The following is a 20,802-nucleotide window of genomic DNA, read 5'->3' on the forward strand; positions in this document are numbered from 1 at the left end:
GTCTGCGGGCTGGAAGAATTGCATGCAGGCAGCTTATCTCTCTGTGGATGGACTCTGAGATTCTAGAAGATTGTGCTTCCGGCAAAGAGAGGGGTCCCTTTGGTGGAAAAGCCCCTGTGAGGGCTGCCCAGAACCTAGTGCTACCTTATTAGCTGAACAGCAACTCAAGGACCATGCATGAAGGCTGAGGGCAGAAGGCATAGGTGCTTGGATTCCTAAACATCCCTTGTGCTTGGGAAATTGAGGACTGAAGCCAACAGGTCTGCAGCGCTTTCCCAGGCCTGGCAACCCAAGGGCGAGCAGAATACTCACGCACGTGCCCTAGGGTTTAATCTCTTCCACTTGGAGCAGGAAAGGAAACATCACCTGGCCCTTGGTTGCCTGTTGCTACTCAGTTAAGCCAGGGCAGAATGAGCAGTCTAGGCAGAGGGGATCAGGCCCCCCTGTGGTGAGTGAGGCAAAGGAGTGGATGAAGTGTGTGTGTCCCTCCGTCCAAGCTTATTCACTGTTATTCCTTCCAGAGAGACACACCGCACCTCCAAAGTTCCACCGTCAAGGTAAAGTTCGCTAGCCAGCCAGTCCCCAACCGCTGGATCCTCTTTCTGGGGCCTCAGTCCCTGTGATCTCAATTCTTCACCTCCACCTTCATGTCACCAAACACGTTTCCAAGATCAAATTCAGTTTGGGAGGAAACACCCCCCCCCAAACCCCCACCCCCGTCTAACAGAGACAAAGACAGAATGATTGACTGACACACCTCATTTACTCCCGGCTGGGGCCAGATCAGCAACACACGCAGTGACAGGGAGAAGACCCCCCGTCCGGCCCGCCCGACGGTTACATGTAGAAACAAAGACACCTAGACAGACGCAGGCACAGACAGACAAAGACCGACAGACAAGCGGACGCACTCCCGAAGTGGCATGCTGCGGGGAGCGCAGCTTTCCCTGCGTCTGGGCGGTGGGCACGGCTGCAGACACTCTGCGGGGGAGGAACAGGACCCGGGGAACCCACACCTTACCTGTCTGTCCTCCTGCGCCTCGGGGCTAGCTGCAAATGGCTGCAGATTTTGATTTTTCGGTGTATTTTATGTGGTGTCCCTGTCTCTTTTTCTGTAGAGCTGCTGGACCCAGCGCTCAAGTCCCGCTCCCGGGAGCAGCAGAAGGGCAGAGAAACTTTCGGACTGGAACCCCGTAGTAGCCGCCCCGCGCCCGCCAGCTTGCTCGGGCGCGCTGGCCTCTGTGCCGGGTCCCCAGCCGAGGGCGGGGAGGGGCGGGGCACGGGCGGGGAGGGGCGGGGCACGGGCGGGGCGGGACCAGCGTCGAAGCCACTCATTGGCCCGAGCTGCCGGCGCCCCGACTTGCTCTCTCCCCGGCCTTTGTTCCCGGCTGACAGCTGGGGTTGCTCCGACCTCCTGGCTCCTCTGCGCCCACAGCCCGCGCGGGTCCCGCTTCGCGGTTCCTTCTCTCTCGTTTCATCACACCCCACTCGGGGGCTCCCGTCTGCTCCGCCTTTCTCTCGCTTTCTCATGTTTTCCCCATCTTGCACGATCTCCTCGGCTCCTGCTTTCACTACCTGCATTCTGTTCGCCTTCGGATTTCCTTTACCCATTTTCTGCATTCCTCTCTTCTCTGCTGCCGCTACCTCTTACCACTGATTTCGCCAGTACTTCAGCCCCAGCCCTTACAAAAGGTTGGATTTCTTGGTTCAAGGACCAAACTAGCGGCCTAGAGGGGTTACGAGGGTATTGCTTCGCCCCGCTCGGCTTACAGACTGGAGCCAAGAACAGCTGCGCTCTACTCCTCAAAAATTTCAATTCAAATGTTGCCACCTCGGAAGCCGGGCCTGGTGATGCAAGCCGGTAATCACAGAGGCTTGAGAGGCTGAAACAGGAGGATTGCATATTCAAGGCCTGCTTGGGGGACACAAAACGAGTTCAACACCAGCCTAAGCACCGAAGTGTGATCTTGTCTCAAAATATAAAGTGGAAATATGAAGAGGGGCGGCCTGGAGAAGGAGTTCAGCGGTAGGGGTTGAGGCCTTAGTTTCGATCCCCAGTACTGAAAAACAGCAACCATTCACCCACTGTTGTACCTCCTGTCTGGGGGTACACTGAGGGTAAAATTGTGAAGAATAGGCCAGCCTGAAGGCGGAGGCGCTGCCTGGAAAGTATCAGTCCAGGCCTGAAGGGGGCTGGTTAAGGGGAGGGGAAGAAAAGGGATCACTAATAGAATGGGGGAAGCAGAATGTCTCTGGCACTCTGCTGCCGCTGCTGCCTCCTGATCTTGACCCTGGATTAATTTTAGGTTTTATTTAATTCTTTAATTCTAGGCTTCCCTGAACACAGCCATGGGGGGGGGGGATAGACAAACAACCTGTAATCTCAGCACTTGGGAGACTGAGACAGAGGAGAGCTACCAGTTTCATTCCAGACTGCCTCTCCATCTGAGACGGATTTCTCCTGCTCGTCTATAACTGTACCTTTTAAAGTTCCAGACCTAGAGCTCCATCCTTCCTCACACCTCTGCAGCCACCACAGGCTGACTGAGGCCTCACTAACGCGGCATAAACTTGTCTGCCCAGAGGTGACTGTGTCTCAGGAATCCTGCGGGAGAGAAAGATACAGGAACAACCATCTGGCACTTGAAGATAACAGTAGACCCTGAAGGTAGACGGAAGGGTCAGTGGGTTCCAGACCTTGGTCAAACTCAACTTTGTCCACAGTCAAACTTTGTCATGGAATGTGACATTCCAGAGAACTGGGCAAAAGAGCCTATAAGCTTCCTGGTTCTGACCCTACCTACGCAAGTCACATCCTCGGGTAGACCTCAGTTTCCTCTTCTGAAAAGTGGATGACACTTTTTTTTCCTTTTTTGAGACATATTTTCCCTAAGTAGTCCAGGCTGGCCTTGAGCTCAAGATTTTTCCTTCGGAGAGCTAGGATTACAAGTGACTCACCAGGACTGACTGAGACACTCTTACTGCAGCACTGGCATCTCTATCAGAGACACTGTGGGTAGAGGGCTGAGCGTGTCGTACCATCTTATTGTGACCCAGGTGGGCAGAAGGCAGGCAGTGCTTGGGTATGCTCTTGGAACTGGATGTATCACGAGGCAACAGAAACATCCCAAGGAAGGCATGCTTCAGAGACAGTGAGGTGTGTTGAGAGTGGAGGAGAGAGAATGAAGAGAGGAAACCTGTGATGGATTGTACAATGCATGTATGTGTGTAACATGCCTGCACACTTACAAGCCTAAGGAACCTTCAGCGACAAAAACAACAATAAGTTCCTTTTTCCAAGGGAATGGCACTGCAGTGGCTAGACGTGCCCACCCTCTCACCCCAGTGGGATTCTCCAAGTCGATCCTCCTCTTCCTCATCCATCTAAGGCAGCATCCATCACACTGTCCTGTACCTGATTCAGATCTAGAAAGGCGGCTCACAAAACCTGTTGCTATGTTTGGCCCTGGCAGTCCACGTCGGTAGGCAAAGGCTCAAGAGGACGGGAAGGGAGATTTTCAGTTCCAAGTTACAAAAGACCTCACCTGGCCGGGCGGTGGTGGCGCACGCCTTTAATCCCAGCACTCGGGAGGCAGAGCCAGGCGGATCTCTGTGAGTTCGAGGCCAGCCTGGGCTACAGAGTGAGTTCCAGGACAGGCACCAAAACTACACAAAGAAACGCTGTCTTGAAAAAACAAAACAAAACAGACAAACAAACAATCCACCTCACCTATCTGTCTTTTAAGATAGAGGCTCCATGTTCTGATTTGGTATCTCACTCTTCATCTCTGCAGCCCATGGTTGACCACATAGGACCAGGACCTGGATCAGTTAAACCAGTAGTTTGTCTCATCTATAAGTATCCTGTTCTAAGACTGCATCCTTTTCACTTGACATCAAATCTTTAAAATACAACCTATGTAAAAAGCAAGCACATACACAAAATCCTTAAATGAATACTCTCAGGGGTAGAGTATAATGTACAGAACAGTATTTCAAAGGAATGGTTGGAATCAGGTTCAGAAGACTCACATACTAGGCCGATTGCTTCAAACTTAGTCTTGCCATAACCTTTTTGAAACTCCATTTTTCCATCAGCAAAATGGGTCTAATAACACTTGCACTATCTTTCTGTCAATGCAGACACTGTAAAGAATGAATAAAATCAAAGGTGGTATGAATATAAAATGTCACATGATCACTTAACATTTTGTTAAGTCTAAACAAATTCCAAGGCCTTGAGTTGCAAGATAAGAAAGACTGGCTACATTTAAATGAGCCTGGAACTCTCCAAAAGTAGAAGAGAGGATATGTATGGTAAGGTTACCAAGACAAGATCTAAGGGAGATCCACAGGCTGTATTCACCCTGTCTCCCAGCTACCTCAAGAAGGGATAAGAAGGGCTGGTTTTCATGCATATCAAGCCACCTTCTGGCTTTAGAGTAGTGTGCTTGACATCCTCTGGCATAGAAAAGACTTTCATGAGTAGTCCTTGCTGTTTGATTTACAACTGGAATGTGTGTTTTCTATTTTTATTTATGATTATTGGTTTTGAGATAAGGTCTCATGTGGCCCATGCTGACTTTGAACTGATAACTGTCAAAGAAGGTTGCCTTGAATGTCTTACCCTCCTTTGCCCACCTCCCAAACTTTGAGGTGCTTGGCTTATGAGGGTGATCATTCCCCAGTAAGCCTTTTCATGTAAGTACAAGATTAAGCCAGACTACAGAGAAATGAGAAGGCCCGGGTAAATTTCTCCATCCTTCTTTCCAGTAGAATATAGCACATTATTTGTAATTCAACACCCTAGCCCAGAAAGGTCCTGGCCTGTCACCTGTTATAAAGTGTATCTCTGCAGTGGTTTTTGACAAGTTTGCTTGAAGCTATAAATCAATGGGGATGTTTCCATTTGCAAGTAGCTAAAAAGGCCAACACAGCCTGCCTGCCTTAAACAGTAGGAAAACAGATCGGGAACTAATAAGCACAGAGCTTAATGTCTAGCTTGGGTGATACCTTCACAGTGGTGGTGAGGGCTCCAATCTTTGCCTCCTCCTTTCTGCTCTATGGTTGTCAGACCTTTGCCCTCAGCATGATAGCTTCATGGTGACAATTTGACATTATCTATCAGTCTAATTGTCACCCTCAAGACCTGTGCTGGGCTGAGAAATAAAAGATCTTTGTTCCAGCATCTCTTATACTCAGTAAAACCATTTCTGACACCCAACAAATTCAGCCACATCCTCTAGTAGTGAGTGGAGGACTCAAGGAAGTTACCTTCACTGGCTTTGGCTTTGTCCCATCTTTTGAGGAGGGGGGTTGACTAGAGACTGAGCTATACCTGTGTATATCACTTTTGTGGCCAAGAAGTGGACAGCCATGTAGCAAAGTACCCTCCCTGCCTGGCCATAGTATGCCTTTTCTGTCTATCTGACACTTCACATACAGTGTAAGGTCCATCCCATGCCTGTGTTCTCTCTTCATCCACACAGCCTTTCTAGAACAGAGAACCTCCTCAAGCTCTCTAAGCTAGAGCCCCCCAGAATGAGGCTTCCAGGATCACCAGAGTCCAACACAAGAAAGCCTGACCTGCTAGACAGTGCTCTCAAACCAAGTATGTAGTTCCCTAGAGCATGTGACTTTTTTGGGAGGGTTGGGGGTTTTGAGACAAGGTTTTTATGTGTAGCCTTGGAACCTGTCCTGGAACTCACACTGCAAACCAGGCTGGCCTCAAACTCACAGAGATCCTCCTGCCTCTGCCTCCTGAGTGCTGGGATTAAAGGTGTGCGCCACCACCGCCCGGACTTTTTGTTGTTGTTGTTTTGTTTGTTTTTTGAGTCAGGGTTTGGGGTGGTTTGAACGAGAAATGTCCCCCATAGTTTCAGGCGTTGGAACCCGTGGTCCTCGGAGTTGGTACACTGCTTGCAGAGGTTATGGGAAGGTGCAGCTCTGACGGAAGAAGTATGTCACTGGGAGGCTTTGAGAATATAAACCTTCCCCCCACTTCCTGTCCACACTCTCCTTCGTGCTTGCTGTTAAAGACATGGTGGTCTCAGCTTCCTGCTCCTGCCCCCACGCCCTGCCACTTTCCAACCATAACGAAAAAAGTCCAGTTGCTTAATGTTATGTCAATAAACTCTTCCATAAGCTGCTTTTGGTCTTGATGTTTTAATCACAGGAACAGAAAAAAAGGAAAAAAAAAATACAGGGCTTCACTCTGTAGCCCAGGAATTCACAGACTAGGCCTTCAAACCCACTAAAATCCTCCTGTCTCAACCTTCTAAGTGCTGAGATTATAGGCATACACTACCATGAACCATTGTATACTTGGTGGACTTCCTTTCCTACTGGATTTTAAGTGTTCAACTCAATGCTCCCCACATGACAGGCATTCCACAAACATGTAATGAAGAGACCACTTCCCCAGTGACACCCAGCCTGCTCCTGTGCACATGGCTGGTGGCTCAGGGGCTAATTGGCTTTGAGCTCATTTCTCCCCAGGGCTCAGGAATGGCATGCAGACAAAGAAGCTGGCATGACCCTTGTCAGTTCTGAGGGAGGCCTTCTTCAAATAGACCCTGTCATGTTCGCATTTGCTCAGCGCCCTGAACTCACTTAAACAAATAGAGCATGTGAGACCACGGCTTCTGAGAAATCATTTAGTTCCCCTATGGGGAATGTTAGCACATTCATTTCCTCCTCCCAGAGGGGAGTTAAACAAGACAACAGAGGGTTCTGAGACCCAGTGGGCTGCAAGTTAATTTACTCATTTTCTCAGTCCCGTCTGCCACGCTGCCAAAGGTGTCCCAGACTCAGGGGCTAAGATTCTCTAAGGGTTGTGGACTTTGGGGGAGGGAAGAGGCTGTCTTGGTCTGGGGAATCCTGCTTGCCTGCCCTTCTGACAGAGCTGTCGCGGTCCCTAGGCTCTGAGCTAGCGTCTCATTTCGTCTCTGACACCCTCAGAGTTCACGTAAACAGCAAGTTTCCTATCTGCTTATATTCCAGATTCGACTCTAGTCCCCAGGAAATGGACTCTATGTGATCACCTGGATATTAGGGAGGGACAGAGGGGCCAGGGGAGGATGCAATGGATAGTTGGGTGAGGAGGAACCTCTGAGGCTGCTTACAGCATTTTTCCCCAGAAAAAAAATGAGTTAGAACAGGACAGCTGTGCCTCACATCCAGAAGAGGCTTTAGCTAAGTTAACTAGTTTTGCCTCCATGGATTTTTTTTTTTTTTTGCCTTCTATCTTTCTTTCTTCAACAGATAGAAAGTTTGATGATAGCACCAGTTTTCTTTGTGTGTATGTGGCATATGCATGTAGGTGTTCGTGCAAACGTGTGCACAAGTGTGTGGAGGTAGGTGTACATGCGCATGTGCTCATATGTGCAGAGGCCAGGCCTTGACATGAAGTGTCTTCCTCTATCATTCCTCACATTTTATTTTATCTTATTTTAGAGACAGGACCTTACTGTGTAGCCCATGCTGGCCTTAAACGGCAGCCATCTGTCCGCCTCTGCCCATCTGCATGCGTTTGGGTGATTAAAGGTGTGCACCACCACAACCAGGCCTTTATGTTTGAGACAGGGTCTCTCATTGTACCCAGAGCTGCCCAATTTGGCAAGACTGGCTGGCTAGCAAGCTCCTGGGATCTTTTTGTCTCCACTCCCCAGTGCTGGGGTTACAAAGGACACCACCATGCTTTGCCCTTTACATAGGTACTGGGGGGGTCTGGACTCAGGTCACCATGCTTGTGTGTGTGGCAAGCATTTTACCCAAACTTCATTTTCCTTAAGGTTCCCTAGTAAGAGGACAGATAGAGCTTTTCAGATCTTCGGTTTCTACATCCTTGGGACCAACCAATTGCAGTTAAAAATATTAAAAATACTGTGACTATTCTGAACATATATAGACTTTGATTTTCTTGTCATTATCCACTAATTGTATTGGCTATTATAAGTAATATGGTGATAATTTAAAGTCTACAGAAGGATTGCCAAAGTTATATACGCAAACACAATGCTGTTTCATGTGAGGGACTTGTGCGTCTGTGGGTTTTGGCATCTTCGATGGGAGGGCTCTGTATCTACCTCCTAATGTTGCCATGGAGATTAGGTGACTTGAGAGGGTGCTTGCCCAGCATGTTTGAATTTTGGGTTCAATTGTTAGAAGTGAATAAACTAAGTGTAGTGGCTGAGTCTGGAACCCCACCACTAGGGAGGTAGAGGCAGGAGGATCAGAAGTTCGAGGTCATCCTTGGCTATATTTAAAGTCTGAGGCCAGACCTATCGTGCTAAATGGGTAGAAAACCCTTTTCTTCTGGTACTTTTTGCTGTTGTTGCTAAAATTTATTTAATGATCTTTTTGGAGACAAGAGTCTCACTATATAGGTCCAGCTAGCATCAAAATTGCAATCCTCCTGCCTCAGCTCCTGAGTGCTCCTATACTCCACTTGGAGCATGACAGTGGTTGGCTCTGTCACCCGTGCTCTCCCCCGAGGTGTCTTTCCTCCTTCCCTCTCTTCTCTTTGGAACGGCCTGTTCCGGCATGATGAAATGAAGACAGAAGCGTTGTGGTTCTGTAGTCCTGGAGGGGCAATAGAGGTTTGTATTCGACAGGCATGTAGCTTGGGCCTAGTCTCTTGCCTCTCGGAGAAAAAATATAATTCCACAGGCTTCGATACCTGAAAGACCTGAGACTGCAAGCAACATCTAATAGAATTCTCAGAGGTAGTGACTGCTACAGAAGAGAGCCCTTCCCACGGAGGCAGGGGAGATGCCGAGCTCACCATTGCCTGCCTCCTTCTGGCTGACCTCACCTTCTTCCTTACTGAGCCTTTGAATTTTATCAGAGGAGATAATTCAATGAATGTGGCCAGAGTCAGCTTCCTGGCTTTCAGAGTGGTCAAAGAAGCTACTAGGGAGGACCACAGGACTTGTCTTTGAAACCCCGGGGGGTAGGTTCAGAGCTGATCAGACTGCCAAGTGCAAGGGCCCTTGCTTGGAAGGGAGAGGAGCGGGCGCACACCAGGGAACCCATCCAGAATGGCAGCTTGAAAGGAAGTAGCTGGCTGCCTGTTCTGGAACCTCTTCGAGTGTTTCGCGTGTTCTCTCTCATTAATCCTATTTAAAGCCCCGCTGCGGCGGCGGCGGCGAGGGAACGTGCAGAGTCCTGTTTCAACTTGAGTAGTGAGGTTCCCTTAGCGGGCTCAGGGGTGGGGGAGGGGCGAAGAGCCTTGAGGGCCCCTGCTGCTGGCTGCTGTCAGTGACGCCAGGAGAGAGGCTCAGGCTTCCTGTCCCTTCAGGCCTGCTGTCCACTGGCCGGACGACTGGCCCTGCTGTTTGGTGGAGGAGAAGGCGCTCGCTGAGAAGCCTGGCAGGCTGTCGGTGCAGCTAATGAGGGGGTGCTGGAGAGAGGTGACTGATTCTCCACTGAAGTGCAGGAGGGAGGCGGGGACAAAATAGGGGGCTCTTGTGCAAGAGCTTGCCTGGGAAAGTCCCTCTCCCTCTGGGCGTGAGGAGGGCTCTAGCAAAATGGAAAAGCTAAAAACAAAGCTGTCTTCCTTGAGGGTTCTCATGGAAGAGTCTCATCTGGGGAAAGGGAACCTTCCCTGCCTCCAACCGCATCTGTGGGGATCAGCCTGCTATTAATAATGCAGGGCCAGCCATTTCCAGAGAAAGAACAGCAGGCCACGTTGACCTCTGTGTTATTATTTCTGAGAACCCAAAAAGGCATTCCCTGTTCTGACTATCTCCCCGTAATTGACAGTCAATGTTTGATTTCCTCGACAGGCCAGTCAGAACCAATGGGCAGTGCAGAGGGTGAGCAGCTTTGACTGCTAGGTGTGTGGCTGCATCTGAAGCAATGCCAGCGGATTGTCTGGAGAGAGTGCCCTCCCCCATTTATATATCTCACTGGATGGTCACCAGAACTAAATGAAGTGACCCAGAGTGCCTGGAATGCACATGGCCGCTGGATCTTATTCATTCAATGCAGACCTTTAATCCCAAACACCCTAGAGGCAGAGGCAGGCAGGCAGACCTCTTTGAGTTCAGCTAGCTTGGTCTACACAGCGAGGTCCAGGCCAGCCAGGGCTACACCGAGAAACAAAACAAAATCTCCAAGTTTCCCTTGGACGATTCTCCTTTTGTTGTTTTGAAACAGGTTCTCACTGTGTAGCCCTGGCGGGTCTTGAACTTCTGTTGCATCTTTCTGAGTCTCTTCAGTACTGGGATTACAGGACTGTGCTGCCACAGTGGGCCTCTTGAAACTTTTTTAAGTTAGCATGTGTTAATTATACATGATGATGGGTTCCATGCATATGATGTATTTTACCATAGGCACTGCAATTATCCTCTCTTGTTCCCTCCCACACCGGGTCCCCTTCATGTTCCTAGCTTTCTATTTTATTTTATTTTATTTTTGTGACCCATTGCACTTCATTAGAGTTTATTACAAGATTCAGGGGTGGGGGAGAGGGGACTGGAGAGATGGCTCAGTGGTTAAGAGCACTGGCTGCTCTTCCAGAGGACCTGGGTTCGATTCCTAGTATGCCCATGGCAGCTCACAATGTTTGTAACTCCAGTTCTAAAGGATCTGACACCTTCACATAGAGTATGTACAGGCAAAAACACCAGTGCACATAAATAAAGAAATCTTAAAAAAAATGATCCTGGGTGAGGGATTATTTGCAAGAATTTGGGACTTGTTGTAGAATATTATTTTAAGATGTGTTACATTTGTTTATGCTGTGGAACATTTGCTTTAATGATGCAAAACTGTGTTGCCTTCTTTTATGCTGCATTTGTTTAACTCTGTGAAGCTGAGTTACTTTGCCTGTCTAAAACACCTGATAGTCTAATAAAGAGCTGAATGGTCAATATCGAGGCAGGAGAAAGGCTAGGTGGAGCTGGTAGTCAGAGAGAATAAATAGAAGGAGAAATCTGGGAAGAGAAGAAGGAGCAAAAAGAGGAGGAGGACATTGGGGCCAGCTACCCAGCTACACAGCCAGCCACAGAGTAAGAGTGAAAGAAAGTAAGATATACAAAAGTAAGAAAAGAAAAAAGCTCAGAGGCAAAAGGAAGAAGGGATAATTTAAAATTCAGAAAAGCTGGCAAGAAATAAGCCAAGCTAAGGCTGGGCATTCATAAGTAAGAATAAACCTCCGTGTGTGATTTATTTGGAAGCTGGGTGGCAGGCTCCCCAAAGAGCAAAGAGCCTAAAGGGCGAAAACAAAACACAACAGGGAGTTTTACTGGGGAATTCTGATTATGTGTCTTCAAAGATGCTCCTATAGAGAGAGGTCTTAGAAATCCCTTCTTCCTAGCAATTCTAGCCGGCAGTTGAGAGAAAGCTCCTGTGCCGTGATCAGACAAACACCTTGGCAAAAGCAGAATCTTCTAATGTTGTCTGATGACTCAGGAGCAAGTGTGATATGCCAATAGGAAATGAAACTTGGAAGCTCAGGACAAACACTAGCCAAGCGCCCTTTGGAAAGGTACTTGCTTTTTCTGTATCTTGATTTTTCCTCTCAATAAAACGGGGATAGTTAAATACATCTCTGCTCACATTTGACCTGCATGGGTGTGACAGGAGACTGAATGAAGCTAAGGGCTGCAAATGGAAGGTAGTTTAGTGTCTTGGGACTCTCAGGCTGTCCTTGACAAATGCCTGTTTGGCGGCCGCCGGCGGCACTCTTGTGATCTTGACGCACAGCCAACTTCAGTATGATTTGCATTAAACTCCCACAATGCTGGGCACCATTCTCATTGCCTTGAAAGCAGTTGGGGAAAATATGCTATTTTAAGACTTAAAACTGAAAAAGAAAAAAAAAAGCAATGTGCATGAATTTAACTGGTTACACTGAGGAGGAAAGGAGAGACATTATATATTAACTTCTGGTCAACCGGTACTTCACATTATGTAGCAAGGGGAATCGACTTGACAAAAACAAGTTAAGAGCCTTATTATCCCTGAGCAGGGAAGAATCGAGACACAAACTATCTCTAAGGTGTCTCTGGGGTTTGAGACGGTTTCAGACTGACAGAATAACGGCATGGCCATCAGGAGATGGATCCTTCCAGATTTCCTTCTTCACCTCAAGAGCAGAGCACTTTATAGGGCGTTTTGCACTTTCAAAATTCAGACAGTCTCTCTTTTGAGTCCCACACCCCTACTTCCCACTCCCATCACCACCCCCTTAGAGATGAGAAAACAGAGGAAAAAAATTTCACCAAACTGGTGAGAATAAGGCAGAAATCATGTGTCACACCCCCATGCCCTCCCCTCCCATGCTTCCCATTTTTGACACTCAAACTGAAACACACAGCGTCCTAGAAATCGATGTAGCATCATGTCATCCTGACCAATGTTTCACCAATGCAAGAATTCTCACCACATCAGACACAGCAGGTAGTTATCCAACTTGTCTGGAAGATTTATATTAACAAATAACTCACTGTTCTCTGAGACAAACTATTCTATTTTCATCATATCTAAATCCTGGGGAGTTCAGAGAAATGAAAATAATGATCTTGCAGGGTCTGATAGTCTAAGGTTGTAATACCAGGTACCTGGGAGGCTAAGGTAAAAGGATTGCAAGTTCAAGGTCTGCCTGGGCAACTTAGCGAGATTCTGTTTCAAAATGTATAAAAAGGGACAAGGTTGTGGCTCTTCGGTAGGGTACCTGCCTAGCATGTCTGAGACAAGGGAAGTATGGAAGGAGGGAGGGAGGGAGAGAGAGGGGGGAGGGAGAGAGAGAGAGAGAGAGAGAGAGAGAGAGAGAGAGAGAGAGAATGGAGGAGACTAAAGGGGGGAATATCTTGAAATGTGTTTTTGTATATTCAGTCATTTATTAGTAAAGAGGCAGCAGAGCTTAGAAATGATGCAATTGGTGGTCCCATCCTAAAGGATGGGCTTACCAAGAACTGCTGGGTGAGCTCAAGGCTTTGCCAAGTGTTTCGTCTGCTTCTGTTCACTTGCACGACCCTGACACACCTTTTTGTAGATATCCCAGAGCCCCATTTCAGTCTACTTGAGGTTTCTCTTTCTCAGATTCCCATCCCCACTTTACAGTGTCGTCACTGTATGGTGTGGCTCCTCCACTTATTCACCATCTGCTCAGTGGTGTGCTAGGCGCTCCAAGCAGAGTGGTGAGTAAGGTGAATGTTTTTGTCCATGTCTTCACAGTCAGATATGCAGATACCAGACAAATAAAATAAGGTGTGGTGGACACTTGATCCAGGGGAAATGGTGACTTAAATGAGCTGCTGTAGAAGGTTCATGGTTACCTAGAAATGGTGTTAGAGAAGGCACCGAATCTGTGTTCTTGTCACTAGGTACCCTTCATGCTTGGGTCCTAGATCATGCCAGGTTTTCATGTGTGTTTGTGAGTTTCTTTGTTTTGAGACAGGGTTCCAACTTGAGATTCTGGCTGACTTAGAATCCACTATGTAGGTCAGGTTGGCCTACAGCTGGCATTGATCCTCCTGCCTCTGCTTCCAAAGGGTTGGGATTCCACGCATGTCCCCCACATCCTGCCTTCATGCTGAGTTATTAAGATCTGTGGGGTAGTTACTTTTTGTATTGCTGTGATAAAATGCCTAAGGTTGTTGCAGGAAGGAAATAATTGATTTTGGCTCATGGTTTTAGGCGCTACACTCTATCAAGGTGGTGAAGTCATTGTGTCTGAATGTCACAGCATCCTTGATATAAGTTCAGTAGACCAGAAAATAGAGAGAGGATCAGAAGCAAGGTGATAGTGAGCAGGCTCTAAATCCCCTTCCCCCACAATTCAGGGATGTAATTCCAATAGGCCCCACCTCCCCAAGGCTTCAAAACCACACAAAACAATGTTACCAGATGGAGCTCAAGTGTTCAAACACGGGAACCTGGCTTCTGGTACCCTGAGGTCAGCTAAATTATTTTATATACAGTCAGACCTGCTTCATGTTTTTGAATGGAAATGAAGTAATTCAGAACTTGATCAGATTCTATTTTTACCCTTTTTGGCTTTGGCCCAAAATTCTGGTCTCTGACAATCTCTTCCTGAGGCTCTTTGTTTTGCTTTATTATTTCCTTTTTTTTGTTTGTTTGTTTTCATTTCTGTAACAAAGTTACATTTGCAAGATCTAGGAACACAGTGGGGTTATCTCAGTTCCTAGTAGTTTATTCCTAAGGACAAGAAAAGCTTCGTTGTGGGATCTCAGAGAAGGAACTGTTATTTGTAAATGAGGAGGTGACCAGAGCAGCTGCAAAATGGAGAATGACCCTGGGGACCCATCTGCTACTGAGATCTTCCCCTCTTCTTCTCTTTCGTTTTCCTGCTGACTTCCTTCTTCTGCCTGTATAGTCTCCCCCCCTCCCAACCCCACCCCATGGCTCCTTCCTAACGTCTTTTCTTTGTGGTTTTGTACCTCTGCAGTGTGCTGTCAGCTGCATTTGCTCATTTTAAAAGCACAGAAGAAACGATTAAAGTCAGTCACCGCTGCCCAGAACCTTGCACCTGCACAGCCCTTACCTGTTTAGATTAGACACTGCCCCTGATCTAATCAGCTACGGATGAGACCGTGATCTCGGGTTAAAAGAAGCATAGTCACCAAATGCCTCAGGAACTCTCGTAGGATGGGTGTGAATGGGCAGACTCTGAAAACACCTGACTCCACAACTAGCTCTTTGCTTGTATACTGGGCAGTAATTCCCTGAGCCACTTGTATTAGGTTTCCTGGGCTTCATCCCTTTATGTCTCCATTTTGGACCTGGCATCTCACCTTTCTCTTCTTGTGGGTGCTGGAAGCAAGAATCACAGTCCCTGACACTCGTCACTTGAGCCGGTGGAGATTTACTCCCTTTAATCTCATTGATGCATGTTGAAACAGGAACACCCTGTGCGCCAACAAAGACACTCTCCAAACTTGTAGTGGAATTGGCAGTCATTCATTTGCCTGCCATGTACGCTCTCTTCTTGTTTCTAAAGCTATTCTTTGATGGCCAACCAAGAAGGGATACTCAGAGGGTTGTCCTCTGAGAGGGTGGAGGTGTACTCATCAATGATCCCTGTGGTCAGACATTCAGACTGGTACTGGCTTTCATATTCTGAGCTTAGCTAGAGTCATTATAATAAGCTTTGAGATCAGGAGGGCAGATTAGGAACTCTAAGTATGAAATTAAAACACAGTATTAGCCTTTATCCACAGGGGATATGTTCCAAGATCTCCAGTGGATGACTGAAGCTATAAACATGTATATATATTGTATAATTTTTATAATTTTTCCCTATAAACATATACCTATGATAAAGTTTAATTTATACACAGAAAGAGATTGACAATAACTAATGATTAAATAGAGCAATTATTATAATAAAAGTTGTGTTACTTTAGTCTCCCCATGCCCCTAAGACAGGGTATCATATGGCCATGAGAAAGGGTCTCACATGGCCCAGGCTGGCTTTGAACTCAACATGGAACCTTGAACTTTTGATCTTCCTGCCTCCATTCCACAAGTACCGGGATTATAGGATTATGTACACCACCAAGCTTGCTTTTATAATGTACTGGGGATTGGACCCAGGGCAAGCACCCAGAGAAAACACTCTACCAACTGAGCTACATTCCCAGCCCCAATGTTTTCTCATATTTTACTCTTTTTCTTGTGAGAAGTTGAAATCGTGTAATGTCTCTCTTATATAACGGGAGTACAGATGTTATAATACTGTGTTGAGGTTGATACACAGAGTTGCTGAAACACAACTACTGTGATATCCCAGCAGTCTATCTGATAACCAAGACGGCTATCAAATAACTAGCAGGAAGGTAGCACATATATCTCGGATATGCTTATGTACTATACACAAGAGATGTTTTACGTTTTGGTCAAGATGGAATGAGAGGACGTGAAATTTCATCTTGGTACTCAGAGTGCAATTTGAAAATTATGAATTATTTATTTCTGGAATTTTTTGTTTAATTTAATTTTGGACTATAGTTGGTGGTGGGTAATGGAAACTACTGAAAACAAAAATAGGTAAGGGAGGAACTACTGTATTATACAAGGATAGAAATGCTGTCAGAGGGCCAGCAAAATGGTCTAATGGGTAAAAGTGCTCCTTGGGACCCACATGGTGGAAGGAGAGAACTGACTCCTACAAGTTGTCTTCTGACCTCCACTTGTGTGATATAGCACATGCAAACACACGACAAATAAATACACGTAACAAACATTATTTTGAAAGGAAAAGGCTGAATGACCAATGTTTTATATCTATCCAGAGATTTTCTTTTAAAAAAATGTATTTGTGATTATTTTGAATTTTTTAAGGTAAGGGTTCGTGGAATCCAAACTGGCTTTGAACTCACTGTGTAGCTGAGGTTGTCACTGAACTCTTGATCCTCCTGCCTCTGTCTTTCAAGGGCTGAGATGATTGGTTGATCTGTGGAACCCAGATCAGCTATTCAGTGATTTTCAAAGTAATGGAAAATTTTCACAAATGCAGAGTCTCAGGCAGGAGCCTCAAACTGGGGACCTGTCAATCTGTGTTTTAGCAAGCATTCTATGTGGTCTTGATGTATATTCAGTTGGGCAATTGCTACTTCTCGATCTGAGAAATCCTTTGAAAAGTCACTAACCATAATAAAGGGCAACATAGATGTGCATTCTAGACATAATAGCAATGACACAATTTTGTGTGTGCATCTATATATGTATTAAAAATATCATGTATGTATATGTACTTACATAATGATATGTGTATTAGGGTTCTCTAGAGTAACAGGACTTAAAGAATAAATCTCTCTCTCTCTCTCTCTCTCTATATATATATATATATATATATAGAGAGAGAGAGAGAGAGAGAGAAGATTTATTAGAATGGCTTACAGGTTGTAGCCCAGATAATCCAATCCAGGCTGCTGCTACCTAATTGGCACTGTACTGTATCTTCAAAAGGCCATTACATCTTTCTATCTGGCCCATGGCTTCAGGATGATGGGTAACATGGTAAGTGATCATGGGCCAATGGTCAGGCTTTGATGGATATGAAATGAGTTTATTGGTCAGAAGCAATGCTGTGTAGAATGCCATGGAGGTGGGTAAGGCATTCTGTAAGTCCACTGATGGTACTTTTGGCAGAAGCATTATGTGAAGGAAAGACATAACCAGAATATGTATCTATTCCAGTAAGGACAAAGCGTTATTCTTTCTGTGGAGGAATGATGTATATCTGCTATTCAGTGTCGGTCTCTGCTGTTGGCAGATCCAGTATCCAGCAGCAGTTGTAGCCAGGTTAGCCCTGATGAGCAGAAGTCCGTGTTTTCAAGCCCATGCATGGCTTTCTTTGTCATCATGGCCCCATCGGATAATGACAGAAATAGCTGGGCAAAGAGACTTACTGTCCACAAAATGGGTCATCCTCTCTACTTGATTATTGAATTCCTCCTCAGCTGAAATCACCTTTTGATGAACATTTACATAGGACACAAGTATCTTCACATCCTCCCATTTGGAGAGATCTATCCACAAGCTTCCTAAGATGTCTTTCTCATGAATTTTCCAATCATGCTCTTCCAAGTCCCTGACCATGCAGCCGAGCTGAGGGGACCTGCAAAGTGTCCAGGCAGGGAAGCAAACTGTGAAGAGGTGAGAATGAAGACTCAGTTCTGATTGACTTCATCAACCTGGATCAGACTTGGAGAGTATGATGCCAGGTAGTTTATTTCCAACAAATTCAAACACAGTATTGTAGCAGGAATTTTTTTTTTTTTTTTGGTTTTTCGAGACAGGGTTTCTTTGTGTAGCTTTGCGCCTTTCCTGGATCTTGCTCCGTAGACCAGGCTGGCCTCGAACTCACAGAGATCCGCCTGGCTCTGCCTCCCGAGTGCTGGGATTAAAGGCGTGCACCACCACCGCCCGCCTGTGGCAGGAATCTTAAAGGTACTTGCTAATAAAATCAAACCTGAGGCCAGTTATTGGGGTGAATGCTGGAAGATCAGAGAGACAGAACATGCCACAGCTACCTCACCTCGCCAGTTCCTCAGCTGATCCTGTTTCCTCAGACTGGAAGCCTCTGAGTCCTCATCCAGAATGAATCTCAGCTGAACTGCTGCTCCAAAGCCTGAAACCTTAACCAGCTAAAAGCTTCTAGTTTCTGGTCTTCACGTCTTATATATCTTTCTGTTTTTGCCATCACTCCCTGGGATTAAAGGCTCACTTCTTGGGATTAAAGGGATTAAAGGTGTGTGTCACTATGTCTGGCCTTGAACTCACAGAGATCCAAAGGAATTTCTACCTCTGGAATGCTAGGATTAAAGGTGTGAGTGCCACCATTTTCTAGCCTTTGTATCTAGTGGCTGTTCTGTCTCTGACCCAGGATAAGTTTATTAGGGTGCACAATATTTTGGGGAACACAATACCACCACACAGTATAACTTGGAAAAAAGGTTTTCTGGTGTAATATAATCCCTGTGTACAAGAAACTATAATTACATTGGAACTCAACTCGGGGCATATATCATTTCTTCCAGGAAGCTGGGTTTTAGAGATAGGCTGCCTGTGCTTGCTTAAGGGCATAAGGAAGGGTCTGGGCTTGACTCATACAAATAGTAGAGAGGTCACTTGAGCTAATAGCCACCTCGAATACTGGTTTGGGAATTTGGGAGACCCTCTGGCTATACAGATAATTTAAGAGTCATTTAGACTATTAGGTATCTCTGGTCCTGGTTGTGGGAGCTTGGGGATCCCCTGGCTGTAAGGGTCATTTAGATTACTAGTCATCTCTGGTCCTGGTTGTATGAGCTTGATATGTCCTGGACCAACAGATAACACAGATGCTAGGCTGCTAATTGCTTCCAGTTTCCAGCTTTCTGGGTGGAAGAGCAGGTTTCTTTTACACCTTTCCCATTGGAGAGACAGACAATCCTGTGTGCTTACCATTCCTGGTTTCTCGGGAAGTCTGTAGGTGCAAGGTCCTTCATGCTGTACTCCCAACGCCAATCCACTGCCTACCGTTCGTGAATCAGTGACCAATATCACATCTGGCCACTTTTTCTAAACAAAATGTATGACCATTTGTGCTGCCCAAAGTTCTGCCCACTATGAAGGTTTTCCTTCATCAGGGTCTTTCAGGGTTGTGCCCCAAAGGGATTGTAATGTCGCAGCTGTCCACTTCTGGGTGGTGCCTGCAAAGCCATCTGTAAACCAGGCCCTAGTCTTCTCTTCCTCAGTCAGCTGATCATAGGACACACTCCACAGGCTATAGGTGCAAGCTTTGCAGCAGATGACATTGTAACAGGAGTAGAAAGCGTAGGTACCTGAGCAACTCCTTCATGTAACCTGCTCCAGCCCAATCACGTATACACCACTTCCATTTGATAATAGACTGCTGCTGTGTGTGTCCTGTTTTAAGATTTGGTGGGTAAGATAACACCCAGCTTGTGGTGGGCAGCTCAGGTTGCATGGTAACTTGGCCCACTGTCAAATGTTCAGCTTCCACTGAGGCCAAATAGCAGGACAAGAGCTGTCTTTCAAAGGGAGAATAGTTGTATGTAGATGATGGTAGAGGGAATAGTTGTATGTAGATTTGGAATAGAGGTCTTATTCCAAAATCCCACAGGTCTCTTCGGTTAGTCATCTACAGAGGCCTGCCAAGGGCTTCAAACAGTATTCCTGTCTGCCACTGATACTTCAATTACTATTGGGTCTGCTGGATCATATGGTTCAAGTGGTAGAGCAGTCTGCATAGGAGATTGGACCTGTTGAAGAACTTTCTCCTATTCCAGACACCAAACAAAGCTAGCATCTTTCTGACTCACTTAGTATGTGGGCCAGAGTAACACATCCAAGTGAGGATGTTTGGTCTCCAGAATACAAATAGGCTCACTGAAAGTTGTGCTTCTCCCTCGGCAGTAGGAGGGGTCAGGTGCAATAACTTCTCCTTCACCTTATAAAGGCTATCTCTTCATGCCACACACTACTGAACTCCTAAGAATTTCATTGAGATACAAGGCCCTTGAATTTTTGTTGGATTAATTTCCCTTCCCCTAATGCCCATGAGTCCTACTCAGTTGGCTCAATGAGCAAAATGGTGTCAATATAGTACACCAATGTGGTATTTTCTGAGACAGACAATCAAGATCCCTTCTAACTACAATAGGGCTGACGAGTTAATATAACCTTGAGGCAAAACTGTAAAGGTATACTGCTGGCCTTGCCAAAGGAAAGAAAATTGCTTGTGATAGTCCTTATGGACAGGTACCTAGAAAAGGGCATTTGCTAGATCAGTAGCTGCATATAAGTCCCAGGCGATGTTCTAATCTGCTCAAGTAAGGACACCACATCTGGTACAGAGCTGCAACCGGAGTTACTACTTGATTGAGTTTTTGATAGTCAACTGTCATTCTCCGTAGTCCATCTGGCCAGATAGGAGAGCCAAAGGGAGACGTGATGGGAACCTCCACTCCTGCGTCTTCCAAGCCCTTGATAGTGGCACTAATTTCTGCAATTTCTTCAGGGATGTGAAACTCTTTTTGATTCATCATTTTCTTTGGTAGAAGCGACTCTCAAGACTTCCATTTAGCTTTTTGAACCATAATAACACTCACTCCACAAGTCAGTGAACAAATGTGAGAATTCTTCAAACTTCTAAATATATCCATCCCAGTTATAGATTCTGGAACTGGAGAAATAACCACAGAAGAAGTTTGGGCACCCATTGGGCCATTCTTGTGGTCTCCCAGAATCAGCATTGACTCAGAACTAGTATCCAATAGACTCCAGAAAGTCTGATTGCCTCCTGTCTCCCTGTGATGGTTT

At 46.2% G+C, this 20,802-nt stretch overlaps 1 protein-coding gene across 1 annotated transcript in view; it reads right to left on the reverse strand.

The window, feature by feature from the left end:
* Lzts1 (leucine zipper tumor suppressor 1) overlaps window positions 1-1,262 on the reverse strand; it is a 54,256-nt gene extending 52,994 nt beyond the window's left edge. The window contains exon 1 of the mRNA XM_028883832.2: window positions 1,022-1,262. The gene's annotated coding sequence lies outside the window, so the exon portion shown is untranslated. The remainder of the gene's footprint in view (window positions 1-1,021) is intronic.
* Window positions 1,263-20,802: the final 19,540 nt, after the last annotated feature.

Source organism: Peromyscus leucopus, chromosome 17 (genome assembly GCF_004664715.2).
Source record: "Peromyscus leucopus breed LL Stock chromosome 17, UCI_PerLeu_2.1, whole genome shotgun sequence".
Taxonomy (NCBI): Eukaryota; Metazoa; Chordata; class Mammalia; order Rodentia; family Cricetidae; genus Peromyscus; species Peromyscus leucopus.